This window comes from Cervus canadensis, chromosome 24 (assembly GCF_019320065.1).
Source record: "Cervus canadensis isolate Bull #8, Minnesota chromosome 24, ASM1932006v1, whole genome shotgun sequence".
In the NCBI taxonomy this organism is placed as follows: Eukaryota; Metazoa; Chordata; class Mammalia; order Artiodactyla; family Cervidae; genus Cervus; species Cervus canadensis.
Window position 1 is genome coordinate 18,058,514 of NC_057409.1, and position 26,504 is coordinate 18,085,017.

At 40.8% G+C, this 26,504-nt stretch overlaps 1 protein-coding gene across 2 annotated transcripts in view; it reads left to right on the forward strand.

The window, feature by feature from the left end:
* PID1 (phosphotyrosine interaction domain containing 1) overlaps window positions 1-26,504 on the forward strand; it is a 250,664-nt gene that overhangs the window by 54,128 nt on the left and 170,032 nt on the right. The gene's annotated exons all lie outside the window — the stretch shown is intronic.

Below are 26,504 nucleotides of genomic sequence, written 5' to 3' on the forward strand. Positions count from 1 at the left end.
GGTTGGGATTGAAAAGGAAGGTGGTTGAGTTTGAGAAATAAAGGTAGTTGGGGTTGAGAAGTAAGGTGATTCGGGTCGAGAAGTGGCCTGGCAGTATCATGCTTTGAACTTGGAGGAGAAACCATCAGGTGAATACTAGCGTCTGCTGTTCCTACAGGTGCTTATGTGCATGGATGGCTCCTGGGAATTGGACCACATGCCAGGCAGCACATTTGCTAGTAGCCATTTTTTACAAGTGATCTTTGTATTTTATTCTGCTGCTGCTTAGGATCCTATGGGCTAGGTCACAAGGACAAGTTTGAAAGGTTTTACCTTTCAAGAGCTCTTCTTCTAAAAGCCATGTGTCTGGCTGTCAGGTGGCTTCCTGGTGGCTCAGTGGTAAAGAATCTGCCTGCAGTACAGGAGACGCAGGAGACTCAGGTTTGATCCCTTGGTTGGGAAAATCCCTTGGTGGAGGACATGGCAACCCACTCCTGTGTTCTTGCCTGGAGAATCCCACAAACAGAGGAGCCTGGTGGGCTATAGTCCATGGGGTCCCAAAGAGTCGGACATGACTGAAGCAATTGAGCGTGCACACACTCACTGGCTGTCAAAACTGAGAAAAACCTGTTCACAAAGGGGGCGCACTCTTCCACAGGATAAAGGGATGTTTGCTGGCCTCTTCCTGGTGCTCAGTGATTTCCTAACTATGCCAGCAGAGGTGGTTCAGGATGTATTTTCACTGCTTAGAAGTTGAGGTAACAAGGCAGTGTGAATGGGCTGTAAACATTTTAACAGGTTGCAGACCACCAGTATGTTAATGGGAGACTGCAGGTTCAACCTTTTAATTCAGATTTTTCTGATTTTACAGTAAAATTTCTCTTCTCATGTCTGTGCACGTATTTGGACTTAGGATAAAATGCGTCCCTGGCTAGAAGTCAGCTCTCCATAGTTCATCTTATAATTCAAGCCTGCACCTGTCCACACACACGACCTTGTCATGGGAACACCTGGTGGTGACATGATTGACATGCCAACAGGGCCCAGGTGCCCCGCCTGGTCCATGCTCTGCTCATGGTCAAGTGGGTTTGTGAGAATAAAGAGACATGCTGTCATCTAGTATATTGATTAAATAAGCATTTCAGACTCTTAAGGCAGAGTTACTCTGAATACCACCAAAGCACAAATAACTCGTTGGGGAAAATGTAGTGCAAATCATTCAACCAACAGACTGTTTTGTTCAGTTCAAAGCACTTTCAGGATCAATAAAAGACAAGCAATCCAGTAGAAAAATGGTCAAAAGAGTTAAATAAATAGGGTCACAGAAAGAAAGTATAATTTCCAATAAACATGCAAGAAGATGGTCAGCTCATTTAGTTAAAGAACCAGACAATGTAGCAATAGTCAGATCTCTCCCACCCAAGTGTCAGTAGATAGCAGTTACAAAGGAAAATAAAACCCAATGCTCTTAGAGCAGGGGACGCTGGTCACTTTCAGACCCCTCTGCTATCTGTATGACTGTAAATTGTTGCTGTGATTTTTTTGGAGGGTTTGGATGATGTGTCCAGAAAAATGAGGCACGGTCTTTTGACAACAGTTTCCCTTCCATAAATTGATTTCACGGTCTCCTAACATGTGTCCTTCTCTACCTTGATTGTGATAGTAACAGTGACCCTCCCAACCTGTGAGAAATACCTTCAGTATCCATATATGATGAGTGAAATTATGGAACCATGATTTAATGGACCACTGTAAAGCTTGGAAGAATAAAAGAGAACAGGAGGAAGAGAAAGAGAGAGGGAGGGAGGGAGGAGAGGTGAAGAGAGTGAGAGGGAAGGACAGAGAGTGATTGGATATGCTGCATGTTGCTGTTATGGGGAAATGTTCACTATATAGTCAGAGAAAAAAAGTAAGCTATAAAATAGTTCAGTTCAATTATCACATTTATATAAAAAAGAAACAGAAAAGGAAAATCTTCTTATGTTTTAACTGCCTTGAACATTTCTGGAAAGAGCTCCAAAAGAAAACACAAAATGTAAGAAAACAATAAAAACCCTGCTGATAGTGATTGGGATTTGACATTAAAGTTCAGAGAAGGGGGGCGGGGTCTTTTATTTTTCTCTATCTGCCCTTCTGTGTTAATTCAGTTTCCTTTTTTACACTGAGCATGCGGGTATCTTTATTGGAAAACTAAGGAAAAGTCCTCCATTCCTTCTCAGTCATTTGCTGTATGCTAAATCGCTTCAGTCATGTCTGACTCTCTGCAACCCCATGGACTATAGCCCGCCAGGCTCCTCTGTCTAAGGGATTCTCCAGGCAAGAATACTGGAGTGGGTTACCATGCCTTCCTCTAGGGAATCTTCCCAACCTAGGGATCGAACCCACATCTCTTATGCTTCCTATACTGGCAGGCAGGTTCTTTACCACTTGTAATACCTGGGAAGCCCCAGTCATTTTCTAATAATGCCCGAATCCTTCCTCATATTTGGTCCTAGAATTGTATTTTTTTTTAAGACTCTAAATACTTGTAGATTTTTTTTTTTTTTCAGTTGACCAAGGCTTCCAAGGCTCAGCAGGTAAAGAATCTGCCTGCAATGCAGGAGACATGGGGTTCGATTCCAGGTTTGATTCCGGTGTTGGGAAGATCTTCTCCTCCAGGAGGAAATGGCAATCCATTCCAGTATACTTGCCTGGAAAATCCCATGGGCAGAGGAGCCTGGTGGGCTACAGTCCAAAGGATTGCAAAGAGTGGGACACAGCTGAAGACTCAGCTCTCCAAAGCCTTAAGATACACTTACTTCTTAAGAAGTGATTGCCTTTTGAATGACTTGTCCTGAGGGCTCACTGGGCTCTCCGACACAGGGTTGGTTGGGGTGTGAGAACACCTAGCTCGTCCCCTGGGCACAGGAATCCACTCTGTGGGTTCTCAGTCAAGAGCAGTGGTCATGAAAGTGGACTCCGAGTCTGACGAGTTGGGTTTGACTTGGCTCTACCAGCTGCTAGAGATATGTCACTGGGCAGATTATTTAGCCTCTTTTAGTCTCTGTTCTGCATCTGTGAAATGGGGCTATTAATTATATCTAAATAATGCTGGAAAATAATAATACAAACTGCAAGCTGTGACACTTACTTTTAAAACACTTAGAAGAAAGTCTGGAAAATAGTTGTCATCACATCAGATATTACTGTTTCCTTTTATATTTATAGGCATGTCTACCTCCCCTTTATTTTCAGTTTTCTTACCTTTAAGATGGTTGAACAGAATAAAATGGAATATCACACCCAGTACAAAATTTGATACTTAAATATCTGCCTTTCTGGTATATTTGTATGTGTGTTAGTTGCTCAGTCATGTCTGACCCCGTGGACTGTACCCCACCAGGCTCCTCTGTTTATGGGATTTTTCCAGGCAAGAATACTGGAGTGGGTTGCCATTTCCTTCTCCAGGGAATCTTCCCAAACCAGGGATCAAACCAGGGTTTCCTGCGTTGCAGGTGGATTCTTTACTGCTTGAGCCACTAGGGAAACCCTTACTCTTTATTAAATCTTAGGTGGCTTAAGGTTGTATATAGTTGTTGTGGTGTTTGACAGTAATTTTACTGGCTTGATTTTTTTGACCAAAACTCTTTGGCTAGCTTAAGTGATTGGCACATTACATGACTTACAGTTTTCCACCCCCCCCCACTGATAAAAATCACATATGTTCTGTATTCGGTAGTGTCAAGAATGTGTTGTATTGAGGACCAAGAATGGAAAGAAGATATAATGTCTACCTCTGAGAGGTCTGGGGACATATGACTTGTATAATTTGGGAGGGAGTGGCTGCCCATAAAATGAACTATGTCAGTCAACATGTTACTTGATTGAGAAACTGGTTGGAGGACAATTGTGAGTGATTTGTTATTCTTTCGAGGAACCCTGGAGCTTAACATGGGAAATTGCCTTTCCCTGAATCAACACTTTCTCTGCCTTTCTGAATTTTAAGTTTTGCCTTTGTGTTTGGCTCTCATCCTCTGAATTTAATTTTTCTAATTAAAAAAAACACAAAGGCTGGAGGCAGATGGGTGCTGTAGACAGACATATCCCTTGAGATGGCCTGGGAGCCTGATGAGCTGAGTGAGGACTGTGCTTGGGTCAGGTGTTGAGCGTGGGGTGGAGGCTGCCCTTGGCTTATTCATTTCACTCAGTTCTCACAGATATCCTGGAACCTGGGCATTTTTCCCATGAAGAGTGGAGGCTTAGAGGGGGTCGGTTTTCTTGTCCAAAGTTACAAAGTCGGTGAGTCACAGAGCCTGGACTGGATGGAGTCCAGGTCTTACCTGCTTCTTCGCTCATGTGCATTTTTCTCTCTCCCTCTAGTCTCCTTGGTTAACTTCTTTATTTGAAGAACCACAAAGTAGGTACTTAATCTCTTCCCCCGGCTTCATTAATTTATGTTGTTGGTTACAAAGGGAATTAGACTTGAGAGTGAGTTTGGGAAAGGAGCTCAGGGTCATGGGACAGGGGTGAGGGGAGATGTGTGTTTACTGGTGGGTCAGCTGAGATACACAGGCAAGGAGAATGACTGGGATGTGGAGGTTAGATATCTTGCTTCTGTCTCACTTGCCTTGCTCTACTTTGAATCAGATCAGTAACTGTTTTCTCATATGTAAACAACAACAGCAAAAAATTTTATTACCTGAAATAGGAAAAGGAGTACGTCAAGACTGTATATTGTCACCCTGCTTATTTAACTTATATGCAGAGTACATCATGAGAAACGCTGGGCTGGAAGAAGCACAAGCTGGAATCAAGATTGCCGGGAGAAATATCAATTACCTCAGATATGCAGATGACACCACCCTTATGGCAGAAAGTGAAGAGGAACTAAAAAGCCTCTTGTTGAAAGTGAAAGAGGAGAGTGAAAAAGTTGGCTTAAAGCTCAACATTCAGAAAACTAAGATCATGGCATCTGGTCCCATCACCCTCGTGGGAAATAGATGGGGAAACAGTGGAAACAGTGTCAGACTTTATTTTTTGGAGCTCCAAAATCACTGCCGATGGTGATTGCAGCCATGAAATTAAAAGACACTTACTCCTTGGAAGGAAAGTTATGACCAACCTAGACAACATACTAAAAAGCAGAGACATTACTTTGCCAACAAAGGTCCGTCTAGTCAAGGCTATGGTTTTTCCAGTGGTCATGTATGGATGTGAGAGTTGGACTGTGAAGAAAGCTGAGCCCCCGAAGAATTGATGCTTTTGAACTGTGGTGTTGGAGAAGACTCTTGAGAGTCCCTTGGACTGCAAGGAGATCCAACCAGTCCATCCTAAAGGAGATCAGTCCTGGGTGTTCATTGGAAGGACTGATGTTGAAGCTGAAACTCCAATACTTTGGCCACCTCATGCGAAGAACTGACTCATTGGAAAAGACCCTGATGCTGGGAGGGATTGGGGGCAGGAGGAGAAGGGGACGAGACAGAGGATGAGATGGTTGGATGGCATCACTGACTTAATGGACATGGGTTTGAGTAAACTCCGGGAGTTGGTGATGGACAGGGAGGCCTGGTGTGCTGCGATTCATGGGGTCGCAAAGAGTCAGACACGGCTGAGCGACTGAACTGAACTGAACTGCACAGGGTTTATGTGAAAAGTAAATGGCAAAAGCCTGTAAAATGTCCCACATGGTTTTTGGCCAAATGCCTGTGCACCCCCACTCTGCTTGCATGCGTGCTCAATCACTCAGTCATGTCTGACTCTTTGCAACCCTATGAGTTGTATCCTCTGTCCATGGGATTCTCTGAGCAAGAACACTGGAGTGGGTCACCATTTCCTTTTCTAGGGGATCTTCCCGACCCAGGGATTGAACCTGTGTATCCTTCGTCTCCTGAACTGAGGTGGATTCTCTACTGCTGAGTCACCAGGGAAGTCCCCCCACTCTGCTTAATAAACTTTCAATGGCAGCAGTAGCCCTGAGGTCCAGTCCTTGGAAGAGAAACATTCTGGAATATCTCTGTGGCCTGTTCCTGCTAGCATTTTTACAGGGTCATCTTTGCATGGAAATAGATATAACCTAGCCTGTTGGAAAGCACACTTCTCCAAGTTTAGCCCTCTTTCCAGCTGCAGGTAGAACTCAGAGAGCTGCGTAAGGCTTGCTTGCCTCCAGTTCTTAGTGATGTTTCCCCAGGAATTACCTTTCTGCCATATGGGAACCTGGGTTGTGTTTCTTTGGACAGAGGAGGAAAAAATAAAGGAGTCACATAGCATGTGACAGCGATAAAACATCTCTCTGTGATGGCTGACTACTCAATCTCTAGGTGAACTTCAAAAAGTTGCCTTTTGAAAGGGAATTATAAATTTCTCCAAAAGAAACTTCTGGACACCTGAGTCAAGGGCATTGAGAGCAAATCTGTTTTAAACATAACTTAGGAAGCACACTGATACAGGAAAAGAAAAACCAAATAGGTAGAACTCTTGATATTTCCTCTTTGTTTTCTATTTTTTCCCCCATAAAATGCTAATTCTAAGAAAAAGAGATTGTGATAAAGGCCTGGCTTTAAAACACAGATTTGGTTCTTCTCAGGTTGTTACATACTAAGCTAATTGGACACCTTCTGTATTTGAGAAACTAAAATTAAAATTGGTTCAGAACTATGACCTTGAAACTCCCTAAGTTTCTTACTTGTTAGAGAAATCTTCAGTTTTTTTTTTTTTTAATTGTATCCAACCTCAGGCTGAGAAAGATATTCATTTTATTACAATGTATAATTTTCTTAAAAATTCTCATTAACCAAAATATGGTAATAGGGTCCACATTTCATTCCGATGCTGTTGGAAGGTATGAATGAAGCTGCTTACTGTGCTCTCCTTCTTAAAAAGTTACTTTTCTGACAACCTCACCCATCCCAAACCCTACTAGGGGGTTGTGGCCAGAAGCATGTGAGAAAGCCCAGTGGCCTGCTGCCTCGAAGCCCATGTGTCGTACTCTGTGGAAGTGTTAGCATAGACGTGCGTATTGGAAATATAGCTTGGTACCACGTGGCTTAGGGGCTTCCCTGGTGGCGCAGTTGGGAAAGAATCCGTCTGCCAATGCAGGAGACACAAGAGATGCAGGTTTGATTCTTGTGTCGGGAACATCCTCTGGAGTAGGAAATGGCAACCCACTCCAGTATTCTTGCTTGGAAAATTACATGGACATTGGAGCCTGGCAGGCTACAGTCCTTGGGATTGTGAGAGAGTCAGAAACAACTTAGCACGAATAAGGATAAGGATGTGGCTTAGGAACAGAGAATCATACATTTCTCAGGAACACATGAGTGCGTTTCTCTACTTAAGCTGAGTAGTGCCATTTATGTCCATATCAGAAGTAAACATAATCAATAAACAACTACATTTTACTTAGATACTTTAAGAAAATCTCAAGTATGCAAGTAAAGATGTTTTGATTATCACAGTCATTACACTTGGCACTTGGAAACATCAGCCTGGTATTTAGACCACTGTTCTCATAAATGTATTGAATGACTAAATGAGTGAAGGGCAGAAGAAATACAGACATTTGATTATGCAGAAACCTCATTTCTGAGTACTTACATGAATGAAGTGTTACTGTAATTTTGAATCTACAAAATGCTTCTTTGCTTAACCCTCAGAATTATGGATGCCTTTTCCCCAAACCACACATTTGGTTGTATAATCTCTTTTATATAATCCTATCACTACTCTCCCAACTGCTTATCCTACTTTTGAGGAGAGAATTCAATATCACCACAATAAACAGCTCATTATTGGCAACCTTATTTGGAAAGGGGTTTTAGAAAATACTAGTTAATGAAATTTTCAGGGAAGGCTGTCTGTGACCACAAGAAGCATGATTAAATTTTAATTAAAATATACTTAATTAAATCTTATTGGCTGAAAATAAATGGAAAAAGTTATTAATCCTCTTTAACTGTTTTCACCAAAGCCTTTAGATGCCCTGCCGGAGGGGACTGCCTGGCAGATACAAAGTCTGTATGGAAGGATGGATCTTATTTCCTGACCTACCATGGTTTGGTTCACTGCTGTCTTCTAGCGCCATATTGGCGCATGGTGTCCAGCCATTTTTTCTCACTTTCCCAACAAATTATCTGCACATAAATAAAATTGTAAGACAAAAAGCAGCATTCTTTGAATTTTACTTAAAATCACTGCAGATGCTGACTGCAGCCATGAAATTAAAAGATGCTTACTCCTTGGAAGGAAAGTTATGACCACCCTAGACAGCATATTAAAAGCAGAGACATTACTTTGTCAACAAAGGTCCATCTGGTTAAGGCTGTGGTTTTTCCAGTGGTCATGTATGGATGTGAGAGTTGGACTATAAAGAAAGCTGAGTGCTGAAGAATTGATACTTTTGAATTGTGGTGTTGGAGAAGACTCTTCAGAGTTCCTTGGACTGCAAGGAGATCCAACCAGTCCATCCTAAAGGAGATCAGTCCTGGGTGTTCATTGGAAGGACTGATATTGAAGCTGAAACTCCAGTACTTTGGCCACCTCATGTGAAGAGCTGACTCATTTGAAAAGACCCTGATGCTGGGAAAGATTGAGGGCAGGAGGAGAAGTGGACAACAGAGGATAAGATGATTGGATGGCATCACCGACTCAATGGACATGGGATTTTGAGTGGACTCTGGCAGTTGGTGATGGATAGGGAGGCCTGGCATGCTGTGGTTCATGGGGTTGCAAAGAGTCAGACACGACTGAGCGACTGAACTGATGTAGCAGAAGGTGTTGTTAAAAGTACCTTGAAGCCTTCTGACTTCCCCACTCTGAGTTTTTTTTTTGGCAAACTCTTCCTTCTAATCTATCGATGTCTATTTTCCCAATCTCTTTCCATGTTTGAAAGTGTGAAAGTGAAAGTGTTAGTTGCTCAGTAGTGTCTGACTCTCTTGGACCTCATGGGCTGTTGCTTCTCTGTCCGTGGAATTCTCCAGGCACGAGTACTGGAGTGGGTTGCCATTCCCTTCTCCAAGGGATCTTCCTGACCCAGGGATAGAATCCAGGTCTTCCCTCATTGCAGGCAGATTCTTACCTTCTGAGCCAATAGGGAAGCCCATATTTGAACCATTTTAAAAAAGATAATTTATTCCCTTTCTGATACTAGACTTTCTGAGGTGGTGTCATCTCAAATGAAAGAAAGGGCAATAAACAAAAAGTTAGGGAAGGAGGCTCTATAAAAAGTATCACTTTGTTCTTGGGAAATATTTTATGGCTTGAAAAAAAAGTGTTAACATGAGAAGATTTTCATGATGTTTGTACATTTTGCTCTGTAGCAACTTTTCCTTAATAGAAATGTTATGATAATCCTGTTTTTAAATCTGATCTGATTATGAGGGTTCTGGAAAAGTCATAACTTTTGCCCTTAAGCAATTGATAAATAAAAACTGAACTCATCTGAATAGTCATGGACAACCTAGCATAAATCAGAATTAAAGACAAGTGTGTCTAGGAGGGAAAAATGAAAGCATTCCACTCACAGTTGAAGGGACAGAAGAAGTAGGCCATTTCAAGGAGAATAAAGGATCGTTGTTTTTCCAAGTTAAAGGTGAAGAATCCTAGAGACTGTAAAGTTAGGCTATGTGTGTGTGTGTTAGTCATTTAGTCACATCTGATTCTCTGCGACCCCATGGACTGTAGCTCACCAGGCTCACGTGTCCATGGAATTCACCAGGCAAGAATACTGGAGTGGGTTGCCATTTCCTACTCCAGGGGATCTTCCTGACTCAGGGATCGAACCCCTGTTTCTTACACTGCAGGTGGATTCTTTACCGTCTGAGCCACCAGGAAAGCCCACGTCAGGTTAGGATGCAGTAACTGAAAAGCCCTAAAATAGAAAATGTATAAAACACTGTCAATGTTTGTTTTTCCAGCTCACAGTCCAAAGCCGTGTTCCTGGACAGTTAGCGGCTCTCTTCCATGTGGTGATTCAGGGACCCAGGCCTCTTCCATGCTTGGGTCCCACTGCCCTTAGGGCTTTTGTTGTTTGTAGAAGTGGAAAGATAGCACAAAGAGACACAGCTGCTTCTTTAGGGTCTTTGCTTGTAAGAGGCACTTGTCAGGAGACTTCCCTGGTGGTCCAGTGGCTGGGGCTCCGTGCTCCCAGTGCGGGGGGCCTGCGTTCAGTCCCTGGTCGGGGAGCTGGATCCCAGACTTGCTGCACCTGGAGGGTCCCACGGACCACGATGAGGATCGAGGACGCCATGTTCTGCAGCTGGGACCTGGCATGGCCAAATAAGTGAATAAACAAATATTAAAGTAAAATCAAAAAAGGAATAAATATTTTAGAAAAAGAAGTCAAAAAAAAAAAAAAGAAGAAGAGGCATGTATCCTTTCTGCTCATGTTCTGTTGGCTGGAACTCAACCATCGGTTCATTCCTAATTCCAAGGAATGTGGAGAAACATGGTCCAACCGAGTGCCCAGGAAAAAGGAACAACAGACTCCAATGACAGCCAGCACCTGTGTTACAGAGACTATCTAGGTGAAGGTTTGAAAGTGACCGGCCAGTAAGCCACCTTGGCCTTGCTGATGTATTTCCTTTGGTCCACATGGTGCTTGTAGAAGTTTTAAACTGCAGCAAGCACCAAAAGCCCAGATTTCATATGAATATCCAGCCTTCAGACTCTTCCTGGAAAGTTTGACTCTGGCAGTGTTCACCTCTGTTCTTGCTTCATTCTGGTCTAGAGTTGAGTGGGGGCTCTGCCTTTAGAGTGGGCTTGCGTTGTTTCCTTTGCATAGTTCTGGCCACTCTCTGTCGTACCCTAAGAAAGCCAAGCGCTGATTGCCACTTACCTTCTTATAGCAGGCCTGTGTCTCTAATTCCTGCGTCACTCCACGGCTGGAAAGCGGAACACTGCTTCAGAGGCCCGAAACTCTGTCTCGGCCTCTGTCAGTCCCTCTCTCTCTCTTCTAACACCTATTTGTCTGCTTATTTATCTACCTACCTACCACCTGTCATATACATATATCTCTCTTATTTTTCTCTCTTTCTCCATCGCTTTCATCACACCAGGTGGCTTATAGGCGACACTCACCTATAACTTAAGTGTATGTGTGTTAGTCGCTCAGTTCTGTCTGACTCTTTATGACCCCATGTACTGTACCTTGCCAGGCTCCTCTGTCCACAGGATTTTTCAGGCAAGAATACTGGAGTGGGTAGCCATTTCCTTCTCCAGGGGATCTTCCTGACCCAGGGATCGAACCTGGGTTTCCTGTACTTCAGGCAGATTCTTTGCCTTCTGAGCCATAGGTCTAACAAATAGTATTCTGTTTGGTTCAGAATGATTTCTGCAAATACTGTTGAGAGGAAGGAAGAAAGGGAGGGAGAAGGGGGAGGAAGAGAAGTGAAGGAAACAGTGAAGGGAATGCATTCTATGATTTTGGAAAAGCAAAAAGAAAACTCTTCTAGGTCTCTGCATGAACACTGAGCTGCATTCTGCATACATGTGTTTTATAAGCCCTGTTCTATTCTATTTAAGATTTGCAATAGGAAATGGGATCTTCACCCTCTAAAACTAGTGTGGAGAAATATATGTTTCTTCTTGTGATAGTTGTTACTAGGACCAATTATAGGCACAGATGGGAAGTGGTAAAAGAGAGGAGACATAGCAGTGAGCCGAGAGAAGACCTTCCCGTCTGAACTGGAGTGCCTTCGTGGGTATTTATGAGACCCTGCTCTAGAGAGGCGAGTGACTGGGTAGTGATGGGGTGCTTGTCTTTCTACTTTGCAAAGCAGTGGTAGAGAAAGCCAGAGTCCAAGGACACCTGGCAGGGCTTATGCATTGAACTCATGAGCAGGAGGAGTCAAGGAAGCCGTCTCCATCACAACCCAGCTGGCGTTGGGATTTAAAAGAGGAAAACGTCAGGAACTGAAGCTTGCGATTGCTTCTGATGCAGGTGCAGCTAGAGCTGTGAAGTGGGGATGCTTTCAGACAGGCGAGGGGGGTTCCTGTGAGTTCCTCTTCTGAGCCTGTAGAGAGGGTAGTAACGACGACAACGCAGTCACAGCCATCGCAGCTTACTGTTTCCTAAGTAAGCCCTGTTTTAATAATCTGGTGATCGGTGGTCAGGCATGGTAATCAAGGCATCTGGGGCTCTAAAGATGAAGACAGCGTTTTCTAGCCCTCACTACAGATCGGAATCACTGCAGAAGTTTTGAATAATATAGAACCCAAGGTTTTATCTCAGACTTGCATGAAAACAACGCTGCCTAGCTGGGAGGAGGCAGAGGACTCTGAATTCTTATCAAGTGATTATTATCCGACCAGATTGGTGCAGGTCTGACAGTCCACATCTGAGAACCGCTGGGTGAAGTGATTTGCCTAAGGATGCATAGCACATCAATAGCAGATCCAGGTCCAAACCCGGCTGCATCTTTTACTCTAGATTGAGTTCATCTGCTGGAGCTAGGGTTCACCGGCTATTTGATAGGTTTAAACAGGTTTGATGATAATCAAAGACAGCAAAAAAAAAAAAAAGAAAAAAAGAAACTCATTGTTGAGCATCTCCTGTGCTAAAGCAGTGTGCATGTTTTTATTTCATCCTCTGTTCATACCGCAAGGTATTTTCCACTCACATTTAAAAAAAAAATTTTAATTGGAAGATAATTGCTTTACAATATTGTGTTGGTTTCTGCCATATGACAATGCAAATCAGTTATAATTACTATATATATAGTATATATAATACACTATATATACATTAAATATACTATATAATATATATATATAATTATATATATATCTTCCCTCTCTCTGGAGCCTCCCTCCCCGCTCCCATTCCACCCCTCTAGGTCATCACAAACAGTCAGGCTGGGCTCCCTGTGTTACAACAGCAGCTTCCCACTATTTATCTATTTTACACATGATAGTATGTGTATATCAGTGCTACTTTGCAGATCAGGATACTGAGGCCAAGGGAAGTTCAGTGCCACATTTATGTCCCCGTGGTTTTGTTTCATGGCAAAGTAGAATAAAATTCAAAATCAGGTCATCAGTTAGGGTGACCTCATACCAATGCCATACAGGTATTTCTCGAGATTTCTGCCCTTTAAATCTTACTCTAAATTGAATGGTGTAAAACATGATTTAAATGTTTCTATGTATTAAGTCAATCATTACATTAGGAATAGGAAAAGCAAAATTAAATAGAAGCATTTCCATTTCATGTCTAAGGGGAACCAAGCTATTGATCTCTCAAGCCTTTAGCGAAACGTAGCCATCTCCCAGCTTGCTTCTCAAAGGATGGGCCAAGGATGGGTGTCAGTGTCACCTGGGAGTTTGATAGAAAGCCAGGCTGTTATCAGGTACCACCACACACGTGTTGACCCCGCATCTGGGTTTTAACAAGATCCCCAGGATTGCCTGTGCACATAAAGTTTGAGAAATACTGAACAGTTGCTGGAAACCAGATACCTTACAGAGAACTAAACAGGCTTGTCATCTGTCACCACAAATGTGGGAAGTGATGGTTGGCAGAGCAGAAGCCTGGAGTTAAACCCTGGGGATGGTTTGTGGGTTGGACTAACGGTACTGATATGGAAAATCAGATGTTTGATTTGGTTGCTTTTGTAGAGCTGTCAGTGTATTTATTAAACTTAGAATGTTAGAGTTAAAGTTCTAGAATTGGATCCATTTACCTTGGAACATAAAAACATACAGCAGAGTGCTTCTTATGTATGAGTGTGTATCCAGGGCTTTTTGATCATAAAGAGGTTTAGTGTTTAAGTTTTGCTGGGAGAACTGGGTTTAAGAGACTTGTCAGGATGCAAAGTCTATTTAACTGAAATAATTGTATTTTTCCCTGATTACTGTTTCTCTATTACTTATATCACTTTCCTGATGACTCTTAGGCAGAATATAATAAACACTGAAATGCTCAAAGGCCATATTAGTCATCTCTTATTAGAGTTGTTAAGATCTTGGTATTGGTAGTTATGCAAGTAATCACTTGTTAGCAATATTTATTTCTGTAGGCAATAATTTTTAATTTGTTTTCATGAGGAATGTCCCCAGAGTGTGGCTTACAGAGGAATCTGAGCAATAAAAATCACTTTAACAAATAGTTTTGTATGTACTTGTATATTTGGTCTGAGTAAGAAAAATCTGCATTTCATCCAAAGCACAGAGGATCTATTTCCGCATCAGCCTGATAATGAGACGGTAATTGGTGTGTAAGCCGTTCATTCTCCAAGTTTTCTCACGGGGCATAATTTGTCTCTTATTTGTCAAGGATGGGTTCTGGGAAACAACACTGCCATTCATGATGGGCAGAGCAAATGTACTAAAACATTATCATAGCTGGGATTAATGGTCCACTATGGATTTATGTCAAGAATGTTAATGATTTGTTTGTGAATAAGTGGGCCTGTCGCATGGTGAAACAGTGCCCTGCAGAATTGCTGAATGGACAGTTTGCTTGCAGAGGATTCTTGGAGGAAATAAATACTCTTGCCAGGCCTTTTGCATCTCTTAAATCGCTACTGTGAATTGACTTTGGGATTCGAAATGGTGGCATTTACCTTACAAAATCCTGGGCTTGCAATTGCTAATCTTGTAACTATAAATTTTTCTGATTTAGCGCAAAGAAAGTGTATCTTTTTAGGATTGAACATAATTTATTTCTGGTAAAATATTTTGAGAAAATAATGATTTGTTTTAATCTGTCATTGAGCAAAATCTCTCCACCATTACCACCACCCCCACCCTGTCACCAGATTACATGTTCTTTTTTGAAAAGCATGTTAATCTGTGGAAGACATGAATTTGGAGTAGATTTTAATTGGTAGATGAAAGTCAGTTATTGCCAGGCAGAGTTTAGGAAATGAAAAGTAAATCAAGATTATATAATGATTCATATACATACACATAGACTGCTATAAAATATGTGTGTGTGTATGTATGGTATGTATGTGTGATGATGTGTGTGTATGTGTGTGTGTGGCTTGCAGTATAAATGTTTGTGATGTAATTTAATGATGTGTATGTTAGCTACTTTTTAAACATCTACTTTTTATGAATGATGGTGTTGGCCTTCTCTTAAAAAGAAATTTAAACTTAACTGTTATTCTAGTTACATTAAAAAAGATTAATTTCTTCTTTTTGCTTTGGGATAGAACTAGTATAGTCAGGTTTTTCTTACTTGTGTTCAAAGGGTCTTAACTTAAATACCAAGGTAGCTTTATAGAAACTTCTGATTGCAATCTGGAAAGTTTCATACCACAAACATGACCTAAATGATATTAACACCTAGGCTCTTATATAATAAAATGAATGTATCATACTTGTTTCATGAAAGGGACATCTATCTGCATTTGCTAGCCAGAGAGCATCCATAATGATGAATTCCCTTGATCCTTAGAGCAGTCCTAGCTATTCTGTGGTTATAAAGCTATGGTGTCAATCTCAACGCAGGGTTATTTGAGTCCAGATCTCATGTTCTTTCTGTTGTATCATAAGATCACAATTCATGTAGCCTCTCTCCCCACGTCCCTCCCTCCCCTCTGTATTGCTGTCAGAACTGTCATGGATGAACTTATCAAATGCTGTTAAATCAAAAGGGTGGGCACCGGTGGGCTTCTAGGTATCAGAGAACTCCTTAGCATAAACCCAGGTTATCTAATTCTTCAAGAGGTCCATGATCGCCCCAAAGATCATTTTTCTGTATACCAAATCATTAACTTAGTGCATGTCTGGTCATACTGGAGTGGATAAACTTGTGCTCCCTGTTCATTTGTAAGTTGCTCTCATTCCTCTCTAGTAATTTACCCTCTGTGTAAATTATACTCCATCCCGAACTTGCAACTTGGGTAACATGCAGCTTGGGTAACATGCAGCAAATATACAGACTTGACCTCTTCTGACCACTGTAGAGTTCATCATCTTAGAAGGGATTCAGAATAGACAAGTGGGTATTGATCAGGGCTCTTTCAGAATTAAGAGAACACAGTTTGTCAAATTTTCAGCTGTAATGGACCTCAGTACAGTCTGTTATGTGGCACACGGATGGATTTGAAATGGAGTTGTTTGCAGAAACATATTAAATCTAAAGGGGATGTGTTGAGCGTCTGTGGTTGACAAGGCATTGTTCACATGCTTGGCAAGGTGAAGGGGTGTGAGTGCTGGGTGGGATACTCGGGGAACTGGGTACGTCCATTCACGTGTAACTTGTGATTAGGGTTCACCTATGTGCAGGCTCCTTCATATTCCACTGCTCACATTTGCATCCATTGAATGTTAACATGTTAAACACTTCACAGTAAGAACCCTTCACTAGAAGTACTAAATTTTAGTAGTATAGCATAGTGTCTCCAGTATAGAAAGCATCTGTGGTTATATGATTTGTTTCTCTTATATTCATATGTCTTAGATTTAGGATTTCCTTTCCCTATCCGGTTGACAGGTGTGATTATAATAAGACTAATTCTGCAGAAAGCTACAAACCCATTCCACTACCTTGTGGTTCCACCTTCTGTATCAGAAATTTTTCACCTCATTCTATCAACCTCAAGTCTGTCATCCTCTAGGACAAGGATCCTGAAGTATTAGAATCACCAGGGGCTTTCATTAAAAATGGAGATGTCTTTCTCCTAATCAGAAATCTATTGTAATTAGCATCCCGAACGATGCTGATGCAGAATGGGCTCTGTGTGTGGAGTCTAGAGATGGATAGTCAACAAACCTCTGAAATGGTTTTCTAGATTTAGATTTTGTCATTTTTCTGGGGACAGGATCCAAAGTTTTACTTAGATTTTCAAAGCAATCTGAAATCCAGAAAGAGTTTATAAGCTTTTGTTCTTGTGACTGAAATGAAGGCCATTAATTGTAACCTTGCACTTGTTACCATTTGAGCTTGGTTGATAAATGGATGGAATTCATAGGCAGTGAGATGAAATCATACTATAATGGGAAAACTGTAGCAAGAAACCATTTTACTTTCAAACAAAAAAAAAGGACTACTTCTGGAATGCTACTTTACATATTTTGTCAATAGCACTTAAAATGTAGTAGTAGTTGATGGCCAGGTGACATTTACGGAAAGATCAGCTGATGTTATAGATGCAAAAGTACATTATTTTTTATACCTAACCTGAGCCAGATGAGATGGACTGTGCAGATACCTTACGTTCCTTTAGTAGAATGGGCAACCTGAAACCCCCTTCAGTCAATTGGCCATCCCATCCTCCTGCCCCTAGAAGTTTTGAGTTCATGGCAAACACCTCATTCATTTTTCACAGGAATAGAATAGTAAGAAGGCGTTAATAACTCAGAACAGACATGGTGTTAGTGTGGATGTAATAATCATGTTATCAAAGTAATTGACTTGAATTCTAAGAAAAATTTCACTTTGAGGTTCAAAGAGAGAAGCGACTAAAAGCCAAATTGATGCCTGCTCTGGATTCATGGCTTCGTCAGTTCTCTAAGACTTCTTGGTAATGAGGACTTTTTGCAGAGTGGTGATAAGACCCTCATAGTCTTCTCACATGTTTTCTCTGCTTCCAGACAGTCAAATTAATAGGGAGTTCTTCTTTAGGGATTAGGTGCACTTTTAAAGAAATATTTGATGATTGTTCCCTGAAATTATCAGGGTGCTCTCTGTGTGTGAAGATACAAATAATTTAACTACCAGCTTCCTTTCTATGTCTCTTTACATAATGGCAGGTGGCAGAGAGGAAGCCTCTCTGCCTAAAGATACTGTGGGAGCTGCAGTAATGTGGCTTTGGCTGCTTAAGGCAGGAAAAATCTATCATCCTCAGAGTCAGAAAAACTGCTATTGAAGCAGACAGGAGTATGATTTATCATTGTGTGCATGCGTGCTCAATTGCTTCAGTCGTCTGACTCTTTGCAACTCCATGGACTGTAGCCCGCCAGCCTCCTCTGTCCACGGGGAAAGAATACTGGAGTGGGTTGCCATGTCCTCCTTCAAGGGATCTTCCCAACCCAGGGATTGAACCCAGGTCTCCTGCATTGCAAGCAGATTTTTTACAGTCTGAGCCACCAGGGAAGCCCGAGAATACTGGAGTGGGTATCGTATCCCTTCTCCGGGGGATCTTCCCAACTCAGGAATCAAACCAGGGTCTCCTGCATTGCAGGCAGATTCTTTACCATCTGAGCCACTATACTACAGTAAAAATTAATAATAGAGAAATATACAACTTACAGAGGACCGGCTTCTCACCAGATAACACTCACCAGTTGTAAGGCTTCAGACAGGGGAGAGCATTTGTAGCATATCTGTATGTACAAAGCCCACGCTGATGTTAGTTCAGCCATCTGTTCTTTTCTCAGAGCCTGTTTGATAAAAAGGAAAAAATAAAGCTTTGGGATACACTTGCCGGGAACAGCTCTCTGTATGTCTTCACTAGGTTGGCCCCAGTAAAGAAGGGAGGGGCAGGCTGTTTTGCTTACTTGAGAAGGAATTATAATATTGCTAGTTTCATACCTGGCCAGGGCCTCTCTTTGCACTGGACCCAGCATGAGTTGAGAGAATGAAGCAGTGGAGTTACCACTCAGTTCAACAGCTTTGCAAATAAATCAAATTCCCTTCTCCAAGTTCCTTCTTGTGGTGGGATCTCTGCTTCCTGCCGGAATGAGGTCATGTAGGCATGGGATTCAAGTTGACTTCCTGAAAGTGTTGATGATGGAAATTATATTTGAGTGTATGTGTGTGTAACCATATGTAGGGACATTATGCTATTTGATTGCAAAGTTAAATTTCTTTGATTATGACATGTGTTTCATTATACAGGCAAGCTCTGACTTGCAAAACACTGAAATACTGTTGGAATACTGTAAGAATCGATTGGCTTTGCTGGAATGATATTCTCATTTTTCACATTAATTTTCTTAATTAGACATTTCCCCTTCAACTTAAACAGGTATATTCCATGGAACATTAAGCAGATTCTTTCAAATTCAGTTGTGGAGATGGTTTTATGGATTTTATAAATCCCAAGCTTCCTTGTGGAAGCATATGCTAATTAACCTCAGTTGTACTTTATGGTCTGTGTCTTTATTTTTTGAAAACATTAATTTCACTGTTTTATAGCCAACCCCCAAAATGTTTATTTATTAAAAGTCTTCTATGAGCCAGGCCCTGCTATAGGAACCAGAACAATGGTACCAATACAATTGTGATGGAAAGCCAGAGAGTTCTTGCTTCCCAGGGACTGCTGCTCCCATAGTGGGAGACATACAGTATGCATACCAACCAAAATGAAAATGTAAATTAACATAGTACAGTAATATAAACTAACACCTGATACAAAGAGCTGACTCATTTGAAAAGACCCTGATGCTGGGAAAGATTGAAGGCCGGAAGAGAAGGGGATGACAGAGGATGACATGGTTGGATGGCATCACCGACTCAATGGACATGAGTTTGAGTAAACTCCGGGAGTTGGTGATAGATAGGGAGGCCTGGTGTGCTGCAGTCCGTGGGGTCGCAAAGAGCCGGACACGACTGAGCGACTGAACTGAACATCAGGAAGATGAAATGAGGTGATGTGATACTTGGTGGGAGCCAGGTTTAGTTCAGGAAAAGATGGGAGGCCTCTTTAAAACTTGAATAATAAAAAGGCAGTGGTCTCATAAATATTTGGGGGAGGTATATTGTTGAAGGAAGAAACCCCTGCTAAGACTTTAGGTTGGAAACAATCTTGGTCACAGTGTTTAGAACATTGTGAGGGAGTTGGACAGAAGACGACAGTGAGGTTGGAAAACTAGTGAGGAGTTAGACCTTATTTGCCATGATAGGCAGTTTGGAATTTCATCGCATGAGTGATGGGAAGCTTGTGGTGGACCTTAAACAGTTGACCGATGATCTGTTCTTACAGAAAGAGCATTGTTTTGGAGAATGGGTTGTGGCAAACAAGTGTGGAGGCAGAGAGGCCAGTTATGAGACTGTTGTACTAATTTTGGAGAAGAAATGATGCTCTTTCAAGGGAGATGGTGAGCAAGGCTTGGATATAGGATCAATTTTGAATATTTGTCTACTCCTAGGAGTAGACTCTTGGAGAAAGAGAGAAATTGTCCCCTAAGATTTTAGTTTAAACAAATAGGCAAATTCACTGAGATGGGAGGAAAGAGATGGTGGCAAATTTCTCTTTGGGGGAAGAACTGTGTATTCTGTTTTGGCCATATTAATTTTGAGGTACTGGTTCAGACACCAAGGGTACTAAGAAGGCAAGTGTATATATAAATCTGGGCCACAGAGGAGAGGTCTCGTTTAGGCATATATTGAGAGTTATTGGAGGAGGAGGCAATGGCACCCCACTCCAGTACTCTTGCCTGGAAAATTCCGTGGATGGAGGAGCCTGGTAGGCTGCAGTCCATGGGGTCTCGAAGAGTCAGACATGACTGGGCGACTTCACTTTCACTTTTATGCATTGGAGAAGGAAATGGCACCCCACTCCAGTGTTCTTGCCTGGAGAATCCCAGGGATGGGGTTGCACAGAGTCGGACATGACTGAAGTGACTTAGCAGCAGCAGAGAGTTATTGGAATATGTTGTTTAGTCGCTCAGTCATGTTCAACTCTTCTGCGACCCTGTGGACTGTAGCTCGCTACCCTCTTCTGTCCATGGGATTCTCCAGGCAAGAATACTGGAGTAGGTTGCCATTTCCTCCTCTAGGAGATCTTCCTGACCCAGGGATTGAACCCACGTCTCTGTATCTCCTGCATTGCAGGTGGGTTCTTTACCACTGAACCACTGAGCCCTACTGGAATACAGCTGGAATTTAAATCCACAGGGTAGAGTGATATTACCTAGGAGAGAGTGTGAGCAGAGAGATGGTCTGAGAACAACGCTTCCTTGCTGGCTTCCCCTATACTAGACCCTGACATGTGCTACCATATAATTGTTGCCAAGGACAGAGGCTGAAAACAGATTATTGTCTCACACTCTGTGAATGTCTGAAAGCTCTTTATACTGCATAGTCAGTTCAGTCACTCAACCGTGTCCGACTCTTTGTGACCCCATGGACTGCAGCACTCCAGGCTTTCCTGTCCATCACCAACTCCCGGAGCTTACTCAAACTCATGTCCATTGAGCCAGTGATGCCATCCAACCATCTTATCCTCTATCATCCCCTTAACCTCCTGCCTTCAGTCGTTCCCAGCATCAGGGTCTTTTCCAATGAGTCAGTTCTTTGCATCAGGTGGCCAAAGTATTGGAGCTTCAGCTTCAGCATCAGCCCTTCCAATGAATATTCAGGACTGATTTCCTTTAGGATGGACTGGTTGGATCTCCTTGCAGTCCAAGGGACCCTCAAGAGTCTTCTCCAACACCACAGTTCAAAAGCATCAATTCTTCAGCACTCAGGTATATGCTGCATAAATAGTTCCCTAAAAAATAATAAAAATTTCAGGCCAAAACCTCATGTGTCTTATGTTTGGTATTTTCCTAGTGTATTTGCAGTGGGACTTACTAGGTGCTTCAGTGGTACGAGAATCCACCTTCCAAGCAGGAGACGTGGGTTTGATCCCTGAGTGGGGAAGATCCCTTGGAGGAGTAAATGGTAACCTACTCCAGTATTCTTAGCCTGGGAAATCCAATGGACAGAGGAGCCTGGCAGGCTATATCCAGGAGGTCACAAAGAGTAGGACACTACTTAGGGACAAAACATCAGCAGCAGAAATACCATGGGAAGAATAACACATTTTGAAGAGGATCTGTGCATATAGTTGCCAAGAAATGTTTGCTTGAAAAGTGGAGATTGCTTTCTTAGTGGGCCAACATTTTATAGCCTCTTGTTACTTTAAACTTGAAAGCTATCAGGATTTCTGTCACTGGTTGGATTTGGACCAAGAACTCAGAAAAAATTTCATTTTAGCTGTTCAGTGGTACCACTTTATAACCTTGGATTTTGAGCCAGAATACTAGATGCTGAGTTGATTGAGTTTTACAGAGTTGTCTTTTTGTTTTTATATAAAAGAAGGAAATGAATTTGAAATACTAGTGAAACAGTCATAAAAGGAGAAACGATTCAGTAGATATCAATATTCTTTTATGTGAAGGATTCCAAGAAGATGTACAGCATAGGCTGTAGACAAGGCATTGGAGGTGTCCTCATTTTCCCACTTTATGAATCTCAGAAATAAAAGCAAAATGAGTTATATTAGCTGTACTCTATTATGATAAGAAATTTTTACCTTGTCATGGTACTGGCTTGTAATTGTTTACCATCCAAGACAATATATTTCACATTTAATGTGAATTGTTTCTATAATTTTAATTATGTTTTATATGACATGTATAGTGGCAAATTTTGTTTCGCTAGTGCCTTAAAAAAAGAAGTATGATTTATAGGAGAAGGGGATGACAGAAGATGAGATGTTTGGGTGGCATCACCGACTTGGTGGACATGAGTTTGAGCAAACTCTGGGAAATAATGAAGGACAGGGAAGACTGCAGTTTATGGGGTCACAAAGAGTCGGACATGACTTAGTGACTGAACAACAAAATTGGTTTATAGTATACGATTACATAATATAGGTTAAAGCATAATTCATAATTACTATCATTAAGCGGTGCCACATTCTTATCATATATCTTTTTGTTTGCATGTCTGTCCCTGGATTCTTAATTTTGGTGCTTTTCTCAGTTTGTATCTTTTGGTGCATTTCTAAGAGAAGGAAATGTTGATGAACTATATTCTAAGCACTTGCAGTCTGTATAAATGACCTCTTGAATGGATTCTTTATTGTTTTTATCAAAATTCTATATTGCTCTGGCTAAAATAGAAAAAGACATGATCAGCTGTTTCATTACTACATTGTGTTAGCAAGAGCCTGGCAATATCTCACAATCAATAAGGAGGGGAGCAGATTAATAAACTATGGAACACCCACGCTCTGAGTACTATTCAGTTATGAAGTGAAAGTAGCTCAGTCATGTCCGACTCTTTGCGACCCCATGGACTATATAGTCCATGGAATTCTCCAGGCCAGAATACTGGAGTGGGTAGCTTTTCCTTTCTCCAAGGGATCTTCCCAACCCAGGGATCGAACCCAGGTCTCCTGAATTGCAGGCGGATTCTTTACCAGCTAAGCCACAAGGGAAGCCCAATTCAGTTATGAAAAGAAGTTAAAAATTATCTCTAGTACTATTTATAAGCTAAAAATAATAATGTGGAGAAGACTATGTGTAGTATCCTATTGTTTAAAGGAGTGAAGAAATATGAATATATGTATATATAGTATGTATTACATGTGTGTGTTTATATATGGATATGTTGTCCATGTAAAACATATAAAACCAAATTATTTGTATAAATGAAAGAACTTAAAAATGAGTTTACTACAAAGAAAGGAGGGACAGGGTGGAGGAGCTAGGAATAGAAACTAGAATTTTCTAAATATAGAAAAAGTTAGAACTTTCTTTAGAAAAATATAGAACTATAGAAATATTTTACATAATTATAGATAAGATTAAAGCAGAGTAAAGTGTGTATTTCCTCAAAACTAAAGGTAAAATTTAAATGATGAGGTAACTGTATCAAGTTGGTGATTTAACTTCATGGAGAAGAATGACTTAAAATGATTGTAAAACATTTTCATCTTTCTGTCCATCACTAGTGAACTATAACCAAAAAGAACAAAAAAATCTGCAAAGATATATTAAAATGTTTTTAGTAACCATTTGTTTTACTGATATTTTTATAGTAGTTATATTGGTGTTATTTGGAGCTGATTCCACGTATATATTTATATGTATAAAATATACATACATTTTTGCATTAAGTATACATGTATATGTATATATTCATAATACATGTATGAATAATCATTTTTCTAGTGTTTCTTATTGCACAATATCCTATACTTTATTACTCATTTACTTTATCTTGTGTGTTCAGTCACACTCACATATAATTAATACACAAATAGTAGTATATATATTATACTTTATTGTATCTATTCTGTGTGTAGCATAGAATAGACCTGGGTTTGATCCCTGGCTAGGGAAGATCCCCTGGAGGAGGGCATGGCAACCCATTCCAGTATTTTGCCTGGAGAATCCCATGGATAGAGCAGCCTGGTGGGCTACAGTCCATGGGGTTGCAAAGAGTCAAATACAACCGAGCGACTAAGCACAGCACATTCTATGTGTATCATAAAATGAACCAAATTACTGATTATGTTCATGTCCTTAAGGAACCAAGATTTTAGTAAATATGCATTCCAAGAATTAAATGTAAGCCTTATAATCCTAAATTGGAATTGGAAATATTTCTGTATTTAATGTAATCCTATTTTCATTTCATTGCAAAATTCATGTTTTTTGGTTTTTAATTTCCTTGTTTCTTAGAAGTGATGTCATTATATGCTATTGAACTTGCAAAATGTTTTTCTAAAATTTTCTTCAAATTTCTATAGCAAATAGTGTGTGAAAGCTAGGTGATTCTTCTGCTCCATCTCTAAAAACTTCATCTACGTTTTTAGAATGACATTCTCTTTCTTTTGTTCTAGAATATCTTTGAAAGGTTCTGGGTGGGTTTCTTTTCTAAGAAAAATGTCTAAATCATAAAGATTGAGTTAGTAATAAATCATCTTTGGTCTTTTGTTGCTTTAATTCAATTACTTAGCTTGTATGTGTGTCCTTTTTTTTAACTTCCTCTGACCTTGAGATTAACTAGCCATTTTGAAATTATGTTTTGAAAACTCAGAAAGTTCAATATACCCTTGGAATAGCTGTGGGTCTTCCTGAAGCCCAGAGCAACAAATTAAATTTAATTCCCTCTTAGAATTTTCATTAGGTTTTCTGGACCATAGCTCAGAGGCGAGGGACTGGAGATTATTCTTGTTATGCACAGAGGTAATAAGTCCTCTTTGACAGTGTCTTTCCATTTCGCAACTTCAATGCCTCTTCACATTATTGCCTGCTCTCTTGGGAGGCCATTTTGAAAATAACATATGGCTTCCCTTTCATTGTGTGAAACCAGTGTTTAATTTGGCTGAGAGACCAAATTGTACTTGACATCAATTTTACTTGTTTTTATTTCTGGAAGAATGACTCTGAAAGGTCATTTTCCAATAAAATTATAATATAATTTTATTAAGTGCATTGTATTTATTTATTACATGTTAATTAAGTTCTCATACACACGCACACCTATTCACACATGACATGAGACATAACAAAACAAAACCCTTGTTTGTACACTCCAGAGACCTGACTCACAAGAGCAGAAACATTATCATTTGTGTTCACATGGAGCCTGTGAGGTAGACCAACAATGGCTACAGATCTGCTGCTGTTTCTCCATTGGGAGATTGGGGGGTGGAGTCTAATTCCATCCTCTTTGAATCTGAGTTGGCTTTAGTGACTTCACCAACAGAATGTGGCAGAAATGACTTTCAGAGACTTTTGAGGCTGGGTCAGAAGAAGCCTTCCAGCAGAAGCTTCTGCCCAGGACTTTCTGAACACTCTCTTTGGAAATTCTGAGCCGCCAAGTAATATGTCTGACTACTTTGAGTTCATCCTGGAGCAGTCACGTGCAACAGATCTAGCCAACTGTCCCACTTGAACCTTCTAGCCATCCTTACCAAGGCATCAGGCAAGTGACTGAAGCCTTTCTGATCAACCTGTCCACCAGCTGAGTATCACTGAGCCATTTTAGCATCAGGTGGAGCAGAAGAATCACCTAGCTGAACCCTGCACAAATTCCTGATCAATCAAATTATGAGATTTATTAAAAAATAAAAAAAGGATGTTGTTTTAAACCACTAAATTTTGGAGTAATTTGTTATGTGGTAAAAGATAACCAGATTAGATTATGTATACTAATCTCTTAAATGCAGTTTGAATGTAATGAGTAAATAGTCTATTGAGGAAGCAGCATGGAAGGAACTGGGATGTGAAAGTCTAAATTCTAATTTTGTTCCTAATAACCTGTGTAACTATGAGCAAGTAGATCTCTTTGAACTTTACTATTTTTAGATATAAAAAAGAGAATTGTAAAATAATAACAATAAGAATGGTTGTTTTTCAACAATAACAACAGTTCTTATTGTTGAGAGTCCCTTGAACTGCAAAGAGAGCAAACCAGTCAATCCTAAAGGAAATCAGCCCTAAATATTCATTAGAAGGACTGATGCTGAAGCTGAAGCTCCAATTCTTTGGCCACCTGATGTGAAGAGCCAGCTCATTGGAAAAGACCCTGATGCTGGTAAAGATCTAGAGGAGGAGGAGAAGGGGGCAACATAAGATGAGATGGTTAGATAGCATCACCAACACAGTGGACATGAATCTGAGCGAACTCTGGGAGATGGTGAAGGACAGGGAGGCCTGGTGTGCTGCCATCCATGAAGTCACAAAGAGTCGGACACGACTGGGTAATTGAACAATAACAACAGTGAGAATAGTAAACCTCAGTGTAATAAAAGCAAGTACTTCCTGAATGGTGTTATATAGGACACTGGAATGGAACTAGGTGTTTTAATGCATTAATTTATTTCCCACAGTGATTCTGTAAGCTAGAGGTATTCTTATTTTATTATTAATACCAG